Source organism: Topomyia yanbarensis, chromosome 3, assembly GCF_030247195.1.
Source record: "Topomyia yanbarensis strain Yona2022 chromosome 3, ASM3024719v1, whole genome shotgun sequence".
NCBI classification, from domain to species: domain Eukaryota; kingdom Metazoa; phylum Arthropoda; class Insecta; order Diptera; family Culicidae; genus Topomyia; species Topomyia yanbarensis.
Window position 1 is genome coordinate 347,875,828 of NC_080672.1, and position 22,402 is coordinate 347,898,229.

The window sequence follows — 22,402 nt, forward strand, 5'->3', positions numbered from 1 at the left end:
TGAGACAAGCACAATTTCACCACTAGGTGGATTAAAACAGGTTTTTATTTTGGGAATGCGTCGAGTTGAGACGAAAACGTAATATGGTTAATACCGAGGATAACACTTTCCGAATGTAGAGAGAAATTTATGAAAAATGACGATTTCAATTCGACTCTAGCAGGTTCTGATCGATTTTGATGAGCATTTGATTTTTGTTGTATGACCAATTATATGTATAGGTCAAATGTTTAAAAACAGTAATTTAAGGTCAAGATAGCATCATTTTGAAACCGCCAATTTCGGAGGTTTAGTATCTTCGATGAGTTTTACAAACGTTAAAAACAGCGCATCATTTGATAAAATAATTTTGACGGTATATCGTCCAAGAAGTATTTATGGTGAATTTTCTCAGGTTAATATTCATGACTACAATAAAGTCTCAACAAATTCGGTAAAGACACGAACTCTGTTACTATTTTCTGAAAAAATTATTCTGCATAATTTTAAAACTTCAAAAATTACGGTTTCGGAATTATGCCGTTTGGACAGTATGATCGATTTTCACCAAACCGAATTTCTGGCTACGCCGCTGACTTCAAGTAAGTAGAAACAAAGTCGTTCTACACTCGTTCACAAGAAACTTCTTCGAATGCTGAATATCTATTATAATACATTGAAACCCCAATTTTATCAGCCAAATATGAACATATGTTTGAAGGGCACTAGCAGACGAACAAGACTGATTTGAAGTAAATCCTTTCTTGAGCATGTTTTCCTTATCATGAAGATGGAAATATGCAAAAATAAAAAGTTCATCATAATCAGAAATAGTTATCAGACTACATCAAGGGACGGGAAGAATATTTTAACAGCTTCAGTTTATTATAAAGAAAAAAAAATTGCCCGATTTAGTCAATGTCCCCATTTTGTCAGCCTAAAATACACCATGAGATTGATAAAAATGGGTCTTTATTGCATGTATTGTATTTAGCACTGTGTTTCACATTAATAGGTACATTTCATTTTTGGGGATTTTTTTATTGCATCGAACTACAACAATTTTTAAGTAGTTTTCAAGGGGTTATTTTATAGACTTCTTCCAAAATTTGGCGAACCTATTCCAATTCGTATACCAATTAATTGGTATATTTAAGGGTTTATATGTTGCAGATAGAGAAAATGCTGAAATTTTCAGCTTTTTTCCCACACAATATTACGAAAGCTTATTAAACAATTTTTCCCAAAAAGTTTGTGAAAATTATAAGCTATTTGAAATTTTTTAATAGTTTAATTTTTTATTTAACCGTGATTTTTTAATAAATAGTGACCATCGCTTCACAACGTAGTCTATTTTTCATGGTTTGCGATGAGCACGATCTCTCGAATTGCTGAACTGAAAATTATGGAATAGAAATAAATTTTAGTATTCTTTACAGATTTAACTCGCCGCGTAGATAGCTCTGAATTAGACCCGCTGGTGCCCTAAGACGATTTCGCTAGATTTTCAGAGCACTGTGCACCCAGTGCATTAACGCAAGTGACGGAAGGTTATCGAAAAGATTCGTGAAAATGAAAATTCCAGTAATGATGATGATTTTCCCTAACGGTTCGTTTTCGAGAGGTTTTTATTTGTTCTTTGGCATTAGGATTAGCGATAATAATTCAAATCAAGGATACTACTGGGAAGTCACCTTTAAAAAAAGTCGATGTCGAAGTAAAATTTGGAACTATGCACGCATGCACTTCAGAGATAGCGTGATATCAGAAGCTGCGATTTCCTTTCAACTTTTTTTTTTGTGAAAAGAGCGATACTTACAAATGTAAACATATGGCTTTTTTCATACATGCGAATGAGGGCTTTGAAACGCAACAAATTAACCTAAAAATTTTGATTTTACTATATTGCTCTCTTAAACTACAGCAAAAAATACAACGGGCGAAACTGTATTTTTGTTTGTTTATTTAAAATTTCGCCCTCCACGCTCCATGCAAACAAACAGGGCGATACTTTTTTGCTAACAGTTTAGAGGCGAAACTGTTATTTTTGTATGTTTTTTTAAGGATTATCAAGCTGATACCAGCTGTAAATAGTAAAAATGATCGCTATTGAAAAAATACGGACGAAATCGGTGGTGCAGAACGGTAGTCATTGTAAAAAAAACGTAAGGGGGAGACTTCAATGCTGATAGGTGGGACCGAAAAAGTAAACAATCGCCAAAGGGGCGATACTATCATTTTGTCAATTTCAATAGCAAAAACAAATTTTAATTTAATAATTTCAAATACTTTATGAAGTTTTGGGTTTCGATCACTGAATCATGCAATCTAGGATGTAAAACACACAATAGTTCTTGAATAGGAAATAAAACCAAGTCTGGAAATATTCACTGTTGATTTTCTTTGAATGGTATCACTGCTAGTATCGCCCTTTTCAAGATAAAGCGTTGATTTCTTAGTTCTCAGTCGCGTTGGAAATTTGAGTAAAGTATAAACTTCAAATGGATTCAAAAAAAAATTTCGATTTTTTTTGGCTCAGTACAATATATAACCCCTTTAGGAAAATTCAGTTTTCCCACCACAATATAGATATTTTATTAACAGAGCATTAACAATAATTCGTTGGTATGTCTATTTTATGGGCCATTTTTTCGCTTTCCCATTGATTTTGTTTGAGATTTCTAGCACTGATGTTGTCCTATGCTGATTTGAGTCCTGCCACTATCCCATGTAGTATGTGTTATCAAAAACATCCCGAAGCATCAAGTTCTAAATGTTCTCAAACGATATAATATCCGAAGAGAGTGATAAGAGTTATAAGAAATGTCTCATCACACTGTTAGGTGGATTAAAAGCGTTTTTAATATTTGATCTTCTTTAACGACGAATCAGAGTTATTTGTTATGGATATCGTACATAATCTGAGATTGTTTCGCATATTCAATCGTAAATACATTCTCTATAATCACTTTCATACTAGAAATTGTCGCGCCTTACGTGTATATTGCTGTGAGAAATCGTCAATTTTATTAGCCATGTACGTATGCCTCCAGTTTGGTACGCATATGCCAATTTTGTGCATTTGGTGCGACTTTTTTGGTGGTATATAAACATGTATTGTTTAGTTGCAATTTGGACATACCACACAAATCAACAGAGTATGAATATCGCAAACCATCGTGTGTACATGCCATTCAACAAGCACCACATGAATCCATAGAATTTGCACACAGTCATTAGTGCGTGCAAAGTAAAACCGCCCAAAGCACAGTGCCGAAGGCCCGACAAACTTTGCACACAGCTAAACACTGGCACTGGAATCCAAAAAAGTGCACTCGTTTTAACTCTGTGCGGATTTATCCCGAAATTAATTGTCTTTGCCGTCCGCATGTTCCAGTCTATATGTTGCTCGTTCAATTCACAAGCAACGAATAGTAGAAAAGGGACAGGCGGGGAAATTTCGTTTTTTTTTCACGTCACTTTCGTTGGGTTTTCTGAAAATCATCATAATGCTCATGTTCTACTTATTTTCCGTCGGTCTATTTCCGCTACGAGGCTACCGACACCAGAGAGGTGACTCCACTATCTTGACTAGATATCCCTTCCGAAGGAAAGCATGACCACAGATTTATTTCACCTTAGAAAAATTTTAACGACCTCGGCTGAGATTGAACCCAGATCAACTGAGGTAAGTGGCGGTCACGCTTACCACTCACTTTTTGCTTTATTTTTAGAAATCATGCATACTTCAAAATTTAAAACAAAATTGATGCACATTTTTCTCCCTGATTAGTGCAAACATGGTGTGACTCCGTTCAGTACAACAAAAGTTACTAGCGTCCAAAAGCTCATCGGCTGTTTCTTCTGAAATTTTTGAAAGGGGCCCAAAATTGATGCTTATTCCGCCATATCATAAGCAGAAACATGAACTGAACTTTTGTGGAATGAAGCAGTAACTCAACTGAAATGAGAAAATAAAAATGAAGAATGCAAGGGAGAGACCAAGGATACAAGATGGACGATCACAAAATTTAATCTTTTTATGAACTAAGTTTGAGGCGTCAGGTCTCAATTTCCCCTTTTCATTAACGACTACTTGAGCCAATTTTTAACTGTTGCAACGGCATTATTTAGCAAGAAACTGTAAGGTGAAGTATATTTTTTCAATATTAAGAGCCAGAAAAAACAGCTCATTACAGAGTTCCAATGTCGCAAAGTGCTTAGTGTGGAAGTTTTCCGTAACTTAACTTTTTATCGGTTCAGACAGCATGAAGTACAAAGTTACTTTACGCTCGTCCGGACATGCTGCAGGCTCAGGTGATTCGCATTTCATATGCCAAAATATCCTGACTCCTGCGCTAGAAGACAAAGGGTTAAGACAAAGTCGCCGGGAAACTCTAAGCTTGCCCATATGACCCTATTCCACGCTTTTGAAAACATTTTTTTATTTCGATTATAGAGGTTTTAACCTTAAGGTCATTCGCCTCTTCGGGTTAGAAAAATCTCTTATGAAAAATTTCTAACCCTATGTGCGGGGTCGGGACTTGAACCCAGGTGCGCTGCGTACAAGGCAATCGATTTTCCAACTACGCTACGCCCACCCCCATGCTTTTCAAAACTTTCTTACTACAACGCCTTGCTCTTCCTTGAGTACTATGGCTCTTAATACTGAAAAATATACTTCACCTTCCAGTCACTTGCTAATTAAATGCCGTTACAACAGTCTGTTGTCTCTCGAACAAAAATTTTTTTATCGGTAAGTGCTTGTAGGGAATATAACACGAAGCAATAATGATTGCACCTAGTGCCTTCAAATCAACAACCAGCACTATAAAGAAGCAAACACCGATCAAGGCAGATGTACAACAGCAACCCGTAAGAACAAGAAACAAAAAAGAATATAAGAATATAAACAGCATAAAAGCAGTACCGACGACAACATGGATGTAAACAATAAAACAGGAGAAGGCAAACCGCATGACCCCCAAGTCACGGCGGACAACGCAAGTAATGCATCACTGCATAGACTAAGGATAGCAACATACAGCAAAAAAGGTGGAATGGTATTCCGCCAATAACGTACAGGTGCTGTCCAAGGCTATGAAACCTTCCAACACACCAGAGTTTCGTCCAGTCGAGAAATATTGGGCCATAGTCAAGCGGAACCTGTTGGAAACCAAAACAGAAATTGCACAAATTGGCATTCTGTGGCGTTCAAAGTGGACGAGATGGCTGTACATAATCTGATAGTAAAAGTTAAACGAAAGCCTTGCAATTCGGGCTCGGTAAACCGGAAGCCTAGCTAGATATTTTTTCTGCACTTTATACTTATTGAACTTCAGAAAACAAAATAGTTTATTTTTTTGATTTTTTTTGCCTTTCCCATATAGAAAGATTATGCAATCACTCTGAATATCGTGAACCTAATCCAGGCCCGGAGGGCCGTGTGTCGTATACCATTCGACTCAGTTCGTCGAGATCGAAAAATGTCTGTGTGTATATGTATGTGTGTATGTGAAAAAATGTCACCCCTGTTTCTCAGAGTTGGAACAATTTGCACAAATGAAAAAGTCTCAAATGAGAGGTACAACCTTCCCATCGGCTGCTATTGATTTTTTTATTGATTCCACTTCCGGTTCCGGAGTTATGGGTTGAAGAGTGCGGCCACACAGCAAATTCCCATATAAACTGGTACCACCGAGATATCAAAATGATGCAGAAATGGTTAAAATGGGTGCAAAAGTACTTGATTTGTCAGTCTAGATCAATAATGACTAACCAAAGTCGCTTTGACCACATTGGCCACCTAAGACACCCTGGTTCTTGATTCCATATAAGCAGGAACTGATAAAATTGCTTTTTTAATGCAAGATGTCTTTAAAATGCATGAAACGTCGAGATTTAATATAATCTCGAAATTTTTTTTGAAAAAATAAGCTTTTTTGGACTTTGGCACATTTTTGCCTTTCTTATATAGAAAGGTTATGCAATCACATCGTCAACCCGGCCAAAATTTTTATTACTTATATAGGGTTCTGTGTTTTAACAGGGGTGTAGCTAGGGGTATGCGATGAGGGGTTACCCCTCACCCATTACCACCCTTTCCTAATCCCCCCATAAAGTCCTCTCTCATCAAAGCCCCCAGCTCATCCACATCACCCTCTTTCATCCCAATCACCTCTAGTTGGTATACCAAGATAGACTGGGGGTGGTTCGGTTGTGGGCCATTCATTCATTCAATATTATATATTTTTGCTTCTGGCAGATGATCCAGAATAAAGTTTCCTAGTGGGTATGAAATTTCGATTTCGAAATGAACACTGCGTAGTACACAATAACTGCATTCAATAAAAACAGTAAACATTTGGCTTGAAATTATTTTGAGTTTGAAACTACTTTAAAAATGGAAACTAATTTAAAATTTCTTAACGAATTGAAAATATTTGGCGGGGTCCGGAGCCCCCGGAAGAAAGGCACAATTGCTCCACTAGGTGGATTAAAACAGGTTTTTATGAAAAATAACTCTTTTACGCGTATTTCTATTTGACCAAATGTGTATCGAAACATGCTTTATGGGCATCTGTGGGCAACGCTTGTGTAAATTGTAATACGCGAATTACGCCAAATTGTTGGTTGTTAAACAAATCTTTTCCAAACAAAAGCTACACAGTTCGAACTTTCAGTCTTGGCTATCTCGCCCCGATCTACTACTCTATAGTTGATGTCAAGCACAGTTACTATGACTTCAGTATGCCTTTGTTCTAACTTTCCTGGAAAATAACGCACATTTCAAATTGGCACTTGGTAAACAGTTTTTCTCGTGTTTCGATCAAACGGTGACAAACCACTGCAAGCCGGGGAAAGCGGACGTCTTTAGCCAGTCACTTTTAGCACTCGTGCGAATCCATTCTCTCGTAATAGGTTTACCACACTGACTTGTTTTGACACTTTTCTTCGATGAACAATTTTTGGAGAGGAAGCACTCGGTGTCGGTTTCAGGATATTGAGGATTCTTAGGATTAGGATACTAATAGAAGCAAGTTTTGTATTCGTGCGAAGCTGGTTATTATTACGAACGTCATAGACGAAGAATAAACTTCTACACATATGTGAAACTAGAAGAGATTGTTGGAATCATCAAATGATACGTTGGGTAGTTACAGTGGTTCATGTAACAGTAGTTTAAGGAAAAGATTCATGCATTACAATGTTTTTATTAGAAATGATCTCGCTGCACCCGACACTTGACGCTTACTTTTTCTTACAGTGAGTATGCAGTTCTGCATACTTGTGTATTTATATGATATTTGCTCTATTGAATTCCAGTATTGTTTTGTAATTTTGGTATTGAAATTATTATTTCATATTTTCTCGTCACTTTAACCCTTTAATGACCAACTTTTTCTTGTGCATACAGGAGTCCAAAACTATTTTTCCATGAAAATGGTGGGGTCAAGAAACTCGAAAAACTTTTTTTATAAAGATAAGTGCTTCCATCGCAGTGCTAGAAGCTGCACAAGTTTTGCCTTCCCAAGCTCAATACAATTTTCCTAGAATTTTTTTAATAGTCCAATTACGTGGAAAATGTAGTCGAAGATAGGCTAATTTAATAGCTTTTATCAGTTTTCAAAAATATTACAAAATAACAAAGATATTTCAAAATTTCATTTCATGGTTCACCTTATAAAACTTCAGAACGATTTTTAATTTTTTTTCTACGAAAATATAAACACGTCCTTGTTTGACACTGTTGATTTTCCTTGACAATGGCTTTGGACACAATTCAATATTAATTCTTCAAAAGGGCTAATGAGATTTTTGTAAACAAACTTATTCTGCTCATTATTCCGCTGCCGAGCTGAATTTCATGAAACATACGCATGAATCAACACCTTTACCCTCGGTAGAATCAATTTCAAATATTTTCTTTGATGAAATTATAACAAATGAAGAGAAATCAGCAAAACAAAAGTTTGTTTACAAATCTTATTAGCCCTGTTCAAAAGTTGATATGGAATTAGCATTTTTGAACATATCCCGGCAACAGGACAGGCACAAATCTCCGATCAACATGGGGAACGTGCCATTTGAGCCAGACGCTACTGGTTCCCATTTATTCAATTTCGTAAAATAAGTTTTATTTTTCGTTATGCGTACGATTAAGTCAAACAAAAGTTCTGCTACGGATCTTTAATGTCAGCTGCATTAGAAAATTTGAAATGGCCAAAATCGGTATATACACGCTAATTCAAAACTACTCACAATTTGAGATCTGAGCAATGAATTTCAAAAATAGAAGCGCTATGTCGAAAATGAGTTTTGATTTGAGTAGAATTAACACAGCAACCGCAACCGTGCAATTTTTAAAGTTTCGGGTGAAAAATACATATTTTCAAGAAACAGCGTGGAGTTAGACGTCGAATAAAGGAATAACAAAAGATCGAGCCTTAGTAGTTGTAGAGTCAAAGCGGAACATTCAAAAAACTAAAAGATAGGTTTCTCTAAGTTTTGTTTCCGTTCAAATCTAACTTCCTTTCGTGTTTTTATAATTTCTCTCATTACTAAGAGGTACCGATTGACATGAAAGAGATGTGCAGAAACGTCGTCGGATTATATTTCCGGCATCGCGAGCATCTAGAGGTACAGGTAAATGATAATTGAAGTGCCGATGACATTCTTTGTAATAATATTAAAAATATCGAATGGTTATCTTCCGCATTTGCTTTTTGAGTAAAATGTACTCGAATTTGACATTTGCATCCCAAACTCAAAACTGAGTGAACGAGGCAAACTTATTTTTTGACTACGTGCACTTTTTATGAAATAGAGTAATAAATCAATAAATAAATAAATAAAAACTACACAAAATAAAACGCTGCAGAACATGCACTAAGTGCATTGTTTTAGTTTCAACAGTTCATACCAAAATTATCAAAAATTCAGATTTGTACGGCTATAACACTGTAATTTATTAAATAATTGCATTTGTTTAGCTATTAATCCATTAAGAAATACTTAACCTAAGGATTGTTCACCTAAGTTCATTAGTACATTATGTAATTGGAAAATGAAATTTCGTATTTAGTGAAATAACTAGCATGCATGGGCTTCCACACCATAGCCCTCAATATGAGGCTGCCCGTTTAGAAAACATTTTTGGAACAGGCCAACCAATTTTTGCTAGGTGGATCAGGCAAATAGTACTATTGTTTTGATTGATCGAGTAATAGCAAATAAATTATTTTTAACATAGTTGCTAACTGTAATTGATTAATGCCAAGAGATAACAGATTAAATGAAATAAACGATTAGCTTTAAAGTACAGCAGAGAGCATGTTGTTAAATAAAGCTTTAGAATATTGTTACTGTTAAGGAATCAATAATAAATTATGTTTTAACGGGGAGGGTCTATAGCAAATTGAAACATATGGAAGCAGGGGAGTAAGCTAGAACGTGACGTAGCATGTTTGTACTGGAAGCTATGTAGTCTCTAGTCCTCAGATGAGTCAATTAAAGTCGATTGAAAATTCACTCGAGAATTATATTGCAGAGTCTTAAACAAAGCTACATTTTTAATGTCGCCGTGGACCTGTACACAACTCTTTAGTTTTATTGACTTCTCTGTATCATGCGAAATTTATAGAAATAGGCGTAAACGTTTAAATTAGTGCATAAGAAATGATTTAGATAGTGATTTTGATTAATTAGCTGTATTATTAAGTTCAACTCTCTGTAATGCAATGATATGCTATGAAATGCAATGTAATGCAATGTAAGGCAATGTAATGTATTGTAATGCAATGTAATGCAATATAATGCAATGTAATATCAGCAATTCCATGAAAAAAAAGTTATACGATCTCTCAGAAATCTGCAATATTTAGTAGAATTGTTCCTTACCGAAAAATATTAGATACATATTTTTTATTTCGTCATTAGGGTGTCTTTCCACGTTAGACGGGTTCAAAAATCGTGATTTTTCAAAAAATATTTTTTTTTAAACTTCATAACTTTAGAACCACTGAACCAATTTTCATTAGTTATAGGTCAAATGAAAGGTATTTAAGTGTAGTTTTAAGAAAAAATTATTAACTTTAAAGAATATTGAGTTTTGTATGAACAAAATACGCATTAAATGGATTTTCTGGATTTAAACTGCGAGGGGCCTTGAATACTCCATACTTTTATATTTTTATTTGAAAGATCATTCAATTCTACACAACATCTCTAAACATATTTTTGAACCAGATCTAGAGGTTTCGGAGATATAATTTTTTGAAAATTAATCAATCTATGTATACACCCCACATGCATGGAAACGATGTAACCGCATGGTAGTTCACCATACACTTCCAGCGAGTCACAGCAGCTATGAATAAAGAAATCTGATTTACTTACAAGCTGGGTGCAACATTCGTTTCAACCTGGGGGTTATACAAGTGTAAACTAGACTTGCCACCCACCGCTCACGTATGGCAGATGCAGCTATTCAAACAGGGTTGCTATGATTAATAATAAAATCCACTTGTTTTGTAGTCATGCTGTTTCTTTGGTTAGTAACTTTTCTCAGCGAATTTTCATAAACTTACAATGTTCCCTGAATGTGTTCAGTAGAAGAATACCTTTAGAAATAAATAGTGTTCTGATTAATTGATTGATGAGGTGATTTTTTAAGAATTTATTTTCAATGTTAACCGATTTTCCATACAATTTTCCATATAAACTTTGAAAATTTTTGGAGGGTTCGTAGACACAACCAATCGATACCAAAATTTGCACAATTACTAAGGGCCATAAAAGGAATCAGTAGAGCCTGGTGGAGCTAGAAGTCAAAAAATGAACCTATTGTTCATCTTACCCACCCCAGGTGTCCATCTTTCCCACACCACTTTTGAAATGACGATTTTGGGCCTCTTTTTCATAACAATTTTAAACATATTTCGGTTTAAAATTTTATTAGTGTAAGTTCTTCCATTGATGCAACACAATCTCAAATCACAGTTTACGTGCAATTTGCGAGCAATGCATTCATGGATCAAGTCGAATTGCTATTTACTCATCAAGCTTGGGAACAATCATATGTCATTGATTCCATCATCGCAAATGCGGCCGCAGTCTCCACGATAAATATATTTGAAATGGCCGGTTATCTGGGCGAAGCATTATTTTTGAGAGTTATGTATATTACTTTGAGATCTTACAACATTCTTGAAATTATATCTGAAGAAAAAACTATTAAAACAATAATATTATCGCCATAATTCTCGAATATTTGAATAGTTAAAAAAAATCTAGTGTGCAATACAAGAGTACAAGAGTACACATTTCAGCAAATATCACTAGCGAAATAATATTAATCACTCAAGATCTGAAATGGATTGATAATTGATGCTTGTAAAAACTGCTTAATTTTGTATGTCACCGTGGTCATCTCTTGCAATCAACCCTGAAATTTTGAAAATAATTTCAAACTTTCCATATATTTTTTGAACAACAACAAAAATAACAAGACATTCGTTTTCGAGCTCTCGGTCGAGACACAAGTGCTTTTTTCCAGTCCGTGTTGTGTATAGCGACAAACAATTTTCAAGGTTACCTTGCCAGTTCGGTTCGGTCCTAAGTCTTTTGTTCGCGTGTGAAGATTAAACAATAGCCAGCTGTATAAGCTGGATCGGTTCGTCGTTGGACACCAGTTTAAAGTGGTTCCCTCTTTGATGGTCAAATGGAGGTTGAATCGGGTTCAACTTCTAAGGCTTCCCCTAGTCCAAATGCTACCCGGAACTCTCAACTGGTCCATTTGTGGTCTTCTTTCGGCCCAAGACTAAATCGCTGAATCTTCTTCTAGATTTCTAAAGACCTGACAGAACGGTTCTCGACTGTGACCGAAACTTCAAAGGTCCGCTCGGACAAGATAAGGGTGCTGGTAGCCAACTCAAAGCAGGCAAACGATATTGCTCGCTGCGAGCACTTTACGCGGGATTATAACGTGTATATTCCAGCTGTAAAGGTACAATCTGAAGGCGTCGTCACCGATGAGAGTTTGACGTGCGAGGGTCTGCTGCAGTACGGGGCTGGCCGTTTTAGAGACCGTTTACTTCAGCCAATGAAAATACTTGACTGCAAGCGTCTGCAGTCAGTAGTAGTTGCGAGGGATGGTTCAAAAACGTATCCCCAATAAAACGTCTGCCTGTGCGGCTGATTGTACCGCGGGTCATGAATTGCACAAAGTGTAAACAATTGGGTCATGCTGCCACCCATTGTAGCAATAAGGCCCGCTGTGGAAAATGTGGGGAGAATCATCTAGGTGATTCGTGCAGTAAGAAAGCCGAAAAGTGTGCAGAGAGTCTGCATGATATCTCGGCATGTCACGTGTACAAACTACGCGGGGATAAAAAAATGCTAAAGAAAGCTACGCCACCATCCTCAATAAACAACTATGCTCACTTGCCTCCTGACGCGGGCGAGGCTGATGACCCACAAGAGGGAACATCTACTAAGGTGCCTAGAAGTTTTAGAAAGAGGAGGAACATTTCCTCTTCTAAAGTTCCTTGTAAAGGCCAGAAGGTGTCCTTTGACGGGGCTCCGAAAGTAACATCTATTGCAAATAGCTCCTGTTCTCGGAGAATTAATCTCAGAGAAGGAGTTGCCAGCACTTCCAGGAACATCAAAAATCCCAAATGTTCCTTTGTTTCAGTTCGAGAATAATCACAGCATTGGAATTATCAAACTCTCGGACATTGTGGACTGGATAATAAAAATTTTCAATATTACTGATCCTATTAAAAGTCTTATTCTCCCTACAGTAAGAACATTTTCGAAGCAGTTGACTTCTAATGGCCCCTCCTTTCAGCGATTGTATCCTTTGATGGCTACTCATCGAACGAGGTCACGAATTTGATCACTGTTCTATAGTGGAATTGCAGAAGTATCATCCAGGAAATCGATTCTTTCAAAATTTTAATAAGTAGTTTGATTTGCGATGCATTTGCATTATGTGAAACTTGGTTAACTTCCGATGTAGATATCAACTTCCACGAAAGTGCTATTCCTACTACAAAATTAACCTTCCCTCGATAAAGGTATTGAAGTTGCCACTTGTCAAGTAACAACCAAAGGCAAAGGCCTTTGCATAGCCGCAGGTTGGGCACCGACGGCTACAAGACATTTTAGAATCGTTACCTGCACCGCGACTAGTTTTAGGAGACTTTAACTCTCCCGGTACAGCATTGGGTTGCCTCTATGATAATAACGGGTCTTCCTTAATTCACGATCTTTGCGATAACTTCAATTTGACAATTTTAAACACGGGTAAAATGACACGGATTCCGGCTCCCCAAGTGCGCCCGAGCGCCTTAGACATGTACATCTGCTCAACATCGCTGCGGTTGAATTGCACGTGGAAGGTAATCCCGATCCCCACGTTCTCCTAATCCGTGATGGGACTAAGAGTGCTCAGACGTGTACGCGGAGAAGGCCGTCGCGTATAAGACCTTTCGGGACGACGGGTTACCCGTTAGCTATCGACAATATGCGACGTTATAAACGCAAATGAAGAATTTGATGAAAGCTAAGAAATGTAGTTACTGGCGTCGGCTCGTAGATGGACTAACGAGAGAAACATCGATGAGCACTCTTTGGGGCACGGCCCGGCGTTTCCGAAACCAAAACAGTACCAACGAGAGAGTGGAATATTCAAACCGTTGGATATTCGATTTTGCAAAGAAGGTTTGTCCGTATTCCGCCCCTGCACAGAAGATCTACCGCACAGATAACGCGAACGAAACACCTTTTTCGATGGTGGAGTTCTCACTTGCTCTCTTGTCATGTATCAATAAAGCCCAGGGCCAGCTATAATCAAATTCAACATGTTGAAGAATCTGCCAGACTCTGCCAAGAGACGCTTGCTGAACTGATTTAATAAGTTTCTTGAGGTTAACATTGTCCCACACGATTGGAGACAAGTGAAGGTCATCTCCATCTAAAAACCAGGAAAATCATTCTCCGACCACAATTCGTATCGACCGATCGCAATGCTATCCTGTATCCGGAAGTTGTTCGAGAAAATGATCCTATCCCACCTCCACAATTGGGTCGAAGCAAACGGCTTACTGTCAGATACACAATTTGGCTTTCGCAGAGGTAAAGGGACGAACGATTGTCTTGCGTTGCTCTCAACCGGAATTCAAATAGCCTATGCTAGCAAAGAGCAGATGGCATCAGTGTTCCTAGATATTAGGGGAGTTTTTGAATCAGTTTCGATCAACATTCTTTCAGAGAAGCTGCACCAGCATGGTCTTTCAGCGACTTTAAACAACTTTTTACTAAACTCGTTGTCGGAAAAGCACATGCATTTTTCGCATGGTGACTTATCGACATCACGATTTAGCTACATGGGCCTTCCCCAGAGCTCATGTCTAAGCCCCCTGTTATACAATTTCTATGTCAACGACAGTGATGAATGTCATGACAATTCCTGCACGTTAAGACAACTTGCAGACGATGGCGTGGTGTCTGTTACGGGACCCAAAACTGTCGATCTACAAGGACCATTACTGAATACCTTGGACAATTTGTCTGAAACACATATACCAACAAAGGATCAACTTTCGTCGTACAATAACCAGAACTGGGTGGGGTGCCCACCCAGGAGACCTAATTAGGTTGTATCAAACAACGATACTTTCGGTAATGGAATACGGATGCTTCTGCTTTCACTCCGCTACGAACATACATTACACCAAACTCGAAAGAATTCAGTATCGTTGTTTGCGTATCACCTTAGGGTGCATGTAGTCGACCCATACGATGAGTCTCGAAGTCCTGTCGGGCGTTCTCCCACTGAAAAATCGATTTTGGGAACTTTCAAATCGATTGCTCATTCGATGCGATATCTTGAACCCGGATGTGATTGAAAATTTCGAAAGGAGAAGTGAAAATTTCAATTCTCAGATCCGTTTCATTTCCCTGTACTGTGACTACATGGCGTAGAATATTAATCCTTCTTCTTACAATCATAACCGTGTGCATTTCATAAATACTTCTGAATCTACTGTTTTCTTCGGGTCCACTGGCTTCGGTGCTTCAACGAATTTTTCAGCATTACTCATCAGAGAACTTTCGAAAGTTGGCAAACTTTGTGGAGCAATGGTGAACTAGGAAGGCTACATTCGATAGTCCCGAAGGTTTCGACGAAACCTTGGTTTAAGGGGATGGATGTGGGTCGTGACTTCATTCGTGTGATGTCCTGACTCATGACAAACCATTACACGCTTGATTCACATCTTCGGCGTATTGGACTCGAGGATAGTGGTGTCTGCGCTTGTGGCGACGGCTATCACGATATCGAGCACATTGTCTGGGCGTGCACCGAGTATAGTTTTGCCAGGTCTCGGCTAATGAATGCCCCTCGGGCCCGAGGAAGACGGGGGGGGGTGTGCAACGTCCCGGATCGAGATGTTATGGCAAGTCGCGATCTCCCTTATACGTCTCGCATCTACCTCTTCCTAAAATCAGTCAATATTAGAATTTAGCCCCACTCTTTCTTTTTTATCGATCTCAGAAGTCTCCTGTACTGCTCTGTGGCGCCGACTCACATCAGAGTGCTACTACGTGAGACCCTTCACTCTCACCTTTGTGCTGGCATAAATCAAAATAGAAACGATCTGAAAATCTGGCCCAATTTGGAGGATTCCCCAAGGGTCCGACGAGGACCACCCGACGTCCCGCTGCGTACTGTCTTCCCGAGCAAATACTCATGGGTTGAAACACCACATAGCCCCTTCAAAAGACCTTAAACATGGTCCGTGCCAAAATTCACAACCATCAAGACACCATAACATGGTCTCAGTAACCCATAAATATACCAAGATATGGTATTTTATATGGGATCTACCGGACCACGGTGATGGTGTTTGCATGGGTTGAACCCATTTCAAACACCCAGGTCAAATTCCATGAGCATGGGGGTATTATGGGCTTTTCGTTTACTCGGGTTGCCAGTACAGGCGTACAGGTTTTACCGTCGACGATCTGCCATAAACTGCAAGTTAATCTCGTCTCTTTTCTGTCATCGTTGTCCACCCTCTCTTCTCTGTTGTATTGCTGTTACCACGATGCTGAAATTAAATCCTCAGGAAAATGTCTCACTCAAGTAAATTGGCCGTTGTTAGAAAAAGTAAATTTGATTCTGCTTCCCTTTATTGCTTTAAATTAATTCTCAATTATATTCTCATTCTCCTAAAAATTAAAACTAAAGTGTATTTATAATATTATATTTAGTTATCAACCCCCCCCCCCCTCTTTTTGTCATAGTGAATTATTCCCCATGTACATTGAACTTTACTCCTAGTTAAAATAGTCTAGAAATTGCTCCTTACTTTTTAAATGTAGTTTTAGAATATCTGTAATCTTCTAGTTTTAACAAATTTTAAATGTAAAAGGCGAAAATTGGCACCTTTAAGCTGTAATGGTACCGTGATCTAATTAAAAATTAGATTCCAGACATATCCACAAACATCAAAAATTGTAATTGGCTTTACGATCGAACAATATTCCCGAATAGAATTTAACAATAGTATTTATGGTTATTACTGTTTCTTCGTTGTTGATGTTCGACGTGGAACTATTGTGATCTCAGTTTATGTTTGTCCAATATGACGTCTAATTTTGATAGTTTATATCAAAAAATTTATTTGGCATGATGCCATAGAACTGGATGCGGTTTGTAGATGTATAGATGAACCGTTTCTATACATCTACAAATCGCCTGCTAAATCAGAAGTTTTAGTGCAAATTTCATCATTGTCTTCGTTCGAACATTCTAACAATATTTTTCCATTCATTTCGATTTAGCGTCTTCTACACCTTGCAATCGTGTACTTTCGAATACCTTGCATTTTTTACCTCCGTCAATGATTATCATATTCGGCTAGCTTATAAACAATTTGAACTTTTGAATATCTGTTACTATAACGAGAGCAAATTGTAACTTGTAAATAAACAATAAAAATCAAATTTAACATCAATAATCCGTCGATGTACTATAGCCTCTCTTGTGACAAAAAACATGTTTTAGGTATTTTAGTTTCAATTTTCTTACATTTGGAATTGATTTCATAAGGAACTTCCCCAAATTTCATTTGATCAGTATTAAAGATTTACGTAATAAATCCTCCCGAAACAAAATCCTGGCTACGGGTCTGTTACACAGTATTAAAAGACAAGTAATCATAATTATCCGATCGAGTTCTTCAATTCATTGAATCCATCCGGAACACCACCACACTGGTTGTTTTTCAAAATTCAGCTTATACATTGTACTGCTGCGAAACATTGATCCGCCGAAATTGTGCAATGGGATTATACTGTCAGTAAAAAATAATGCCAAATATTATTGTTCTCATTCCACGCATTAAAATGACCAACCAACTGACAAAGTATTATAATTTGAACGGCTGCCGATTCCGGTATGAGTGGTATTTGTAATGAACATTAGCAAGGCGCAAAGACAATCATTGAAAATTTGCGATATCAATTTAAAAGATCCATGTTTTCCCATGGACAGTTAAACATGGCTTGCTTCAGGGTTGAAATATAGAAAATTTATTAGTATAATTCCTAGATTGCGAAACTAAAAATATTATTTATTCAATTGCTTAAACTAATTTTGGTTATTTTGACTGTTCAAATTTTTTCGATTTCTTCTTATTTAAATAAAAGAATTTTCGAACGAAGTTTATGTATTGATTTACTTTTTCTCTTTCGTTGGGGCGTCCCGAAGCGTGCCGGGATTCGTAATTCATAAAACTGATTGTTTCTGTTATTTGAAATAACGAACTAGGACCTTTTTGTTTTAACTTAATCTCTCAGTAATCAACATGTATTGTTAAAATACCGGGAAAGTTTTTGTTGCGTTGCGTTGCGTTGCGAAGCACGGTGCTATTCGTAGATTGCATACTAACGATTATCATGTTGCCTATCGGTAATTTAACTCATGTTGCTTGTGAGATAAATGAACGGGAATGAGCTTTATCTCTTTTGAATCAGTAAACCAATAGCATGAGAATCGTTATTGCCGGCCACGACCATCTTCACCGATACTTAGGATAGAGTAGGAAACGTTGATGTAATATCTACTTAAGAAAGGCCACCGACTCAGCGACGCTTCCATAGGTATTACGGAGTTGGATTGAGGGACAGGTATAGGTCTAGGATTCGCCACAAGCAGGCAATGCGACCACGAAATGAATGTTTTTATGCGGTGAGATAATTAGACTCAGAGTATACGATTACTCAGAGCAAAAAGATATTTAGTTATGTTTTTCTTGTGTTTAAACTCTGGATAGCCGGCCATCGAGAGTGATTTACCTTTTCCCTAAACTACAGTAATTTGAACTCCAAACATCCGGCCGTGGGAGTACTGCTAAAACTGCGAGCTAATCTGATATCTTTAATAGACAATCGGTACGATCGCGCGTAATGTGGACAAAAACTGTGTATAGTGCAAAATGATGCCGATATAATATCAAGAATACCACGCGTAGTTTCCTAGTTGGTCGACAAACAAAGAAATTTGTTCTCAGAGTCCTAAAAACTGTCAGCCCGACCGGCATCAACCGGCGGACACGTGTTCCCCACAATGCCATCAAATCAAAAAGCATTTAAAATTACATGCAACAAAATATGTGCAATTCAGAATGTCACGAAATGAAGACCGCTCTATTATTTGCATCAAAATAAGGTCGGTAAAATTTAGTTGCATAACCGAAGTGGTTCATTTTCAAAGACAGCACTGCTGAAGAATCACCTTACAAAAACAAATGATAAGGGACACAGACGATTACAGCGGACAACCGCCTATTATATTGATCTGGTGGGAATGTAGCAAAAGCAGTGCGCATTAAAGCGAGGGCTGAAACCTCAGGTTGAAATAAGATGGAATCCTAAACTAATAGAAAATCACGATCATTCGCGTATTTGTTGAAGCATAAAATGAACTTTCACTCATCTTCGTATAACCTAGATTCTACCTGGGGCCCCATTCCCACAGCCACGCCTCCTAGCGACTAGAAGGAAATTTCCTTCCAGTCACCAAGCGACGCGACTGTGAGAACAGGGCCCCTGATGTCATCATTTAATCAAGGCCGAATAATCATCGTCCAATTACTGTCAAGTATACTATCATTATATTTCATAAAGTCATCACTACCAGCCTGTGAAACATTAAGTAAAGCAAGGTTTCACCTCCAAGCCTCAGCTCAATCGGAATGACACCCACAACGCTGCCCGTCCACTGCCTCCCGGTCAAACCACTCGGAATTTGATTCGGAATCCTGAATGGAGCCAGTATGGACTCCAAATCAAATGCAACAACCGATTCTGAGTCGGAATCGGTTGTTGCATCCGACCCGGAATCCATGACTCCATTCAGAAATCCGAACCGGTTCCGGAATGAGTTCAACTGGGCTACTGGGTGATCAAATGTCTGCAATATTGAACAGCTGACCAGCAACATCAAAGAGCGCAGAAACTGTCAAATATGGGTTCGGAACAATAACACTAACACCACTTTGCTTCGTTCAAAGGTCAGTCACAACACTTTACTTTTCCGGCCTCCCAAGCTGCAACCTTACGTCTAACGAGAAATATTCAAAATCCTGATCGAAAACTCCAAAAAAATTGTAATGATTAGCAGTTCTTAAAACCTGAATACATTACATCACACAGTCGAGCATGTACAGAAACTTCTAAACATCACAGTGATTTATTGACACCACAAAACCAAATGAAAAAGAAAAATATGTTTTTAATCTTGTCTACCGACATGCTATCCACACGCTTAACAAACTGTGATCAGCTCTTAAGTAACGCAAACGCAAAGGTAGTATTCAAAAATTCAGTCACAATCAGAAAGTCAAAGTCAACATCTCTGAGTAGGCGCACCATTAGTTGATTAGGACAAAGGCGTCAGTATTACGGTACGCAGAGAGAAGAAAGTCCACTCATCAAGCAAAACCAGAATCCAATCTTGCTGCAGAGGTATCAGAGATGGACTCCAATTGTGCCCGACAGGCAGACTCCACTCTCTGCGCAACTGTTCTCTATAAACTGAGTTGAATTTGGTGAGCGTGTGAAGGCTATCCAAAAATCAAAACAAACATGCGACGAGTAGATCAACTAAACCACGGAATGAATATGCTACGTTGAAGGAATTCCAATTGGATTATGTGATTAAAAAATACTCCCTTGCTTATTACTGCAGAAAATGGCGCATCGCTCTTTTCTGCCAATCAAAATTTTCCAATCACTTCTTGTGCACCGAAACTATTCATCCATTCTCAAATTTCACAACACACTTGAAGAACTCTTTCAAAACTGGTCACTACTAAGTTTCTATTCAATTTTGACTGTTTTATGCATCTCAAATTTATTTATGGAACGGAGCGATAAAAAAAAACACTTCATCACCATTGCAGTGATGCCAAAAAAAAAAAAAACTGTAATGTCAGATCATTGTAATTGTAGAAAAACGTGCGAAAAGATTATGGGTTTTTACGCGCATTCGAGGTCTGCTTCAGAAGTGAACCTTGAAATGGGCTTTTCCCATACAACAACATTAAATTTCATGTAGATCGACATGGGTCAGTTGAAAAATGAAAATAAATAAATAAATAACGATGTTCGAGGTCCTAATAGTTTTCTTAAATCTGCTGCTCGAACTTACGATTAGCCGCTAGCAGCTGGGCAAAACTATATTGAGACTTAGCATTCTTTTTATATCGGAAGGCGCTAAAGTTGAGTACTTTGGTTGAAGACTATCAGGCGTTTTAATGTGTTATACTAAAATCTTAAAAATGTGGAACGCTTCACGATTTTGCGTGTCATCCTTGCGCAGGGGCCATGCTAATCTTCTCTGTATCGTTCCAATTTTAGTATATGTCCAGCCGAAGCTAGGACATTAAAATACCGGGAAAGTTTTTGTGTCAGCTTAAGTAGAATAGGAACTTTAATTAAAAACCTATTGGAATAAGCAACTAAATCTTGACCAAAAACATCTATTTAACTACATTAACAAATTTTAGACAACTTCGTAAGCCTTTGAAGATAACTCTGGGAATCTCGATTCGCGAAAATGAGAAAGGAATAATTGCACAATGAAGTGAGTTAAGATAGATTTTTAGTGCTTTGAAATATTATCAAACAAATTGTCAAAAGTCACAATTAAATTGACATAAATGACTGCAACATGCTACATTTGTTATAAAGCACCAACAATGCAGGTAGGGTTCAATTGAATTAATTTTATTGAATTGATCTCAGCATACACATAAATCAATTGAGTTCCACAAACTGTAAGCGATTCTAATTCAAAAATTGAATTATAATCACGTTCCGATATGATTATAAAATGACTTTTGCCGAATATGCTTTATAACTTTTCTAACATTGATATAAATGGTTTATTAAGCGGGGCATAACCGAAATATGCATTCTAATTAAACCTATATGTAGATACTTTAATTTCTCCATGAAAATAACAATCTGCATCGACTTTTTCAGCCAAATTTCACTGTTCACTCTTAATGCCTAAATCGAAACCTTTCTACTTACGTGCTTCAGGCGTTGATTTCAATCAAACTGTTTGGACATGTCGGATCCACCAGCACAATTAGCACCGAATATTCCAATTAATCACTACTCAGATATCAGAGCTAGCCGTCAATTGACGGAATGTATTCGGTTACGGTCCCACTAATCACTCCGTACACGCAATCGTCTGGTAGGATCACGTTTTTGACAAATAACACCAATTGCTTGTTTATACCGCCTTCGTCGTCCTCGCTATCACTTAATCAACTATGAAATGCCCGCATTTCTCCACTAACAACCACAAACACCAATGAACCCACTTCTGAAAAGTATGATAGCTTCTTCCGTAGGCAAACAGTTGTGTGCAAGCTATTTATTATCTTATATCCTTCCACTATGGTTGTTTCAAGCTAACCATCCACTGTCAACGATTGTAGACAACTTCACTTGTTGATCTTACGAATCCCAATCCTGAACGGACTAGAGTTGATTTTTCTGGTATCACGTTACATTCACCGACTCACCGGGTCGTATGCCACTACGCAAAATTTAATGTCTACCCGAGAGGAAGTCCCGCAACAAAATGATAACGATATTATTCTCCACATCCTAATTTATAGAAAAGGGAAACTCTTTTCCAATCGCGAGAAGAGAAAAACGTCGTGGCTTTTTACTCTCATAAGTGGCTGGGAAAAATCTCGTCCCGAGAGAGATCCTCGTTGAACGAAACGGCGGCGCCTGCCACCACATGGGCGACCGGGTTGATTTAAAACAGTCATCCGACGAGTACGCCGATGTAAAAATGGGATACGATTGAAATACACGTGATTCCTAT

General features: G+C 37.8%; 1 protein-coding gene and 1 non-coding gene across 8 annotated transcripts in view; both read right to left on the reverse strand.

Annotated features, from left to right (window-relative positions):
- The window catches only part of LOC131694198 (ras-related protein Rap-2a-like), a 140,367-nt gene extending 118,231 nt beyond the window's left edge, over positions 1-22,136 (reverse strand). For all 7 annotated transcript variants that reach the window (XM_058982690.1, XM_058982685.1, XM_058982692.1 and 4 more), the window contains exon 1: positions 21,589-22,136. The gene's annotated coding sequence lies outside the window, so the exon portion shown is untranslated. The remainder of the gene's footprint in view (positions 1-21,588) is intronic.
- On the reverse strand, positions 20,828-20,934 carry LOC131694353 (U6 spliceosomal RNA). Its single transcript, XR_009306467.1, has one exon. It is a non-coding gene; the product is annotated as a U6 spliceosomal RNA (small nuclear RNA).
- Positions 22,137-22,402: the final 266 nt, after the last annotated feature.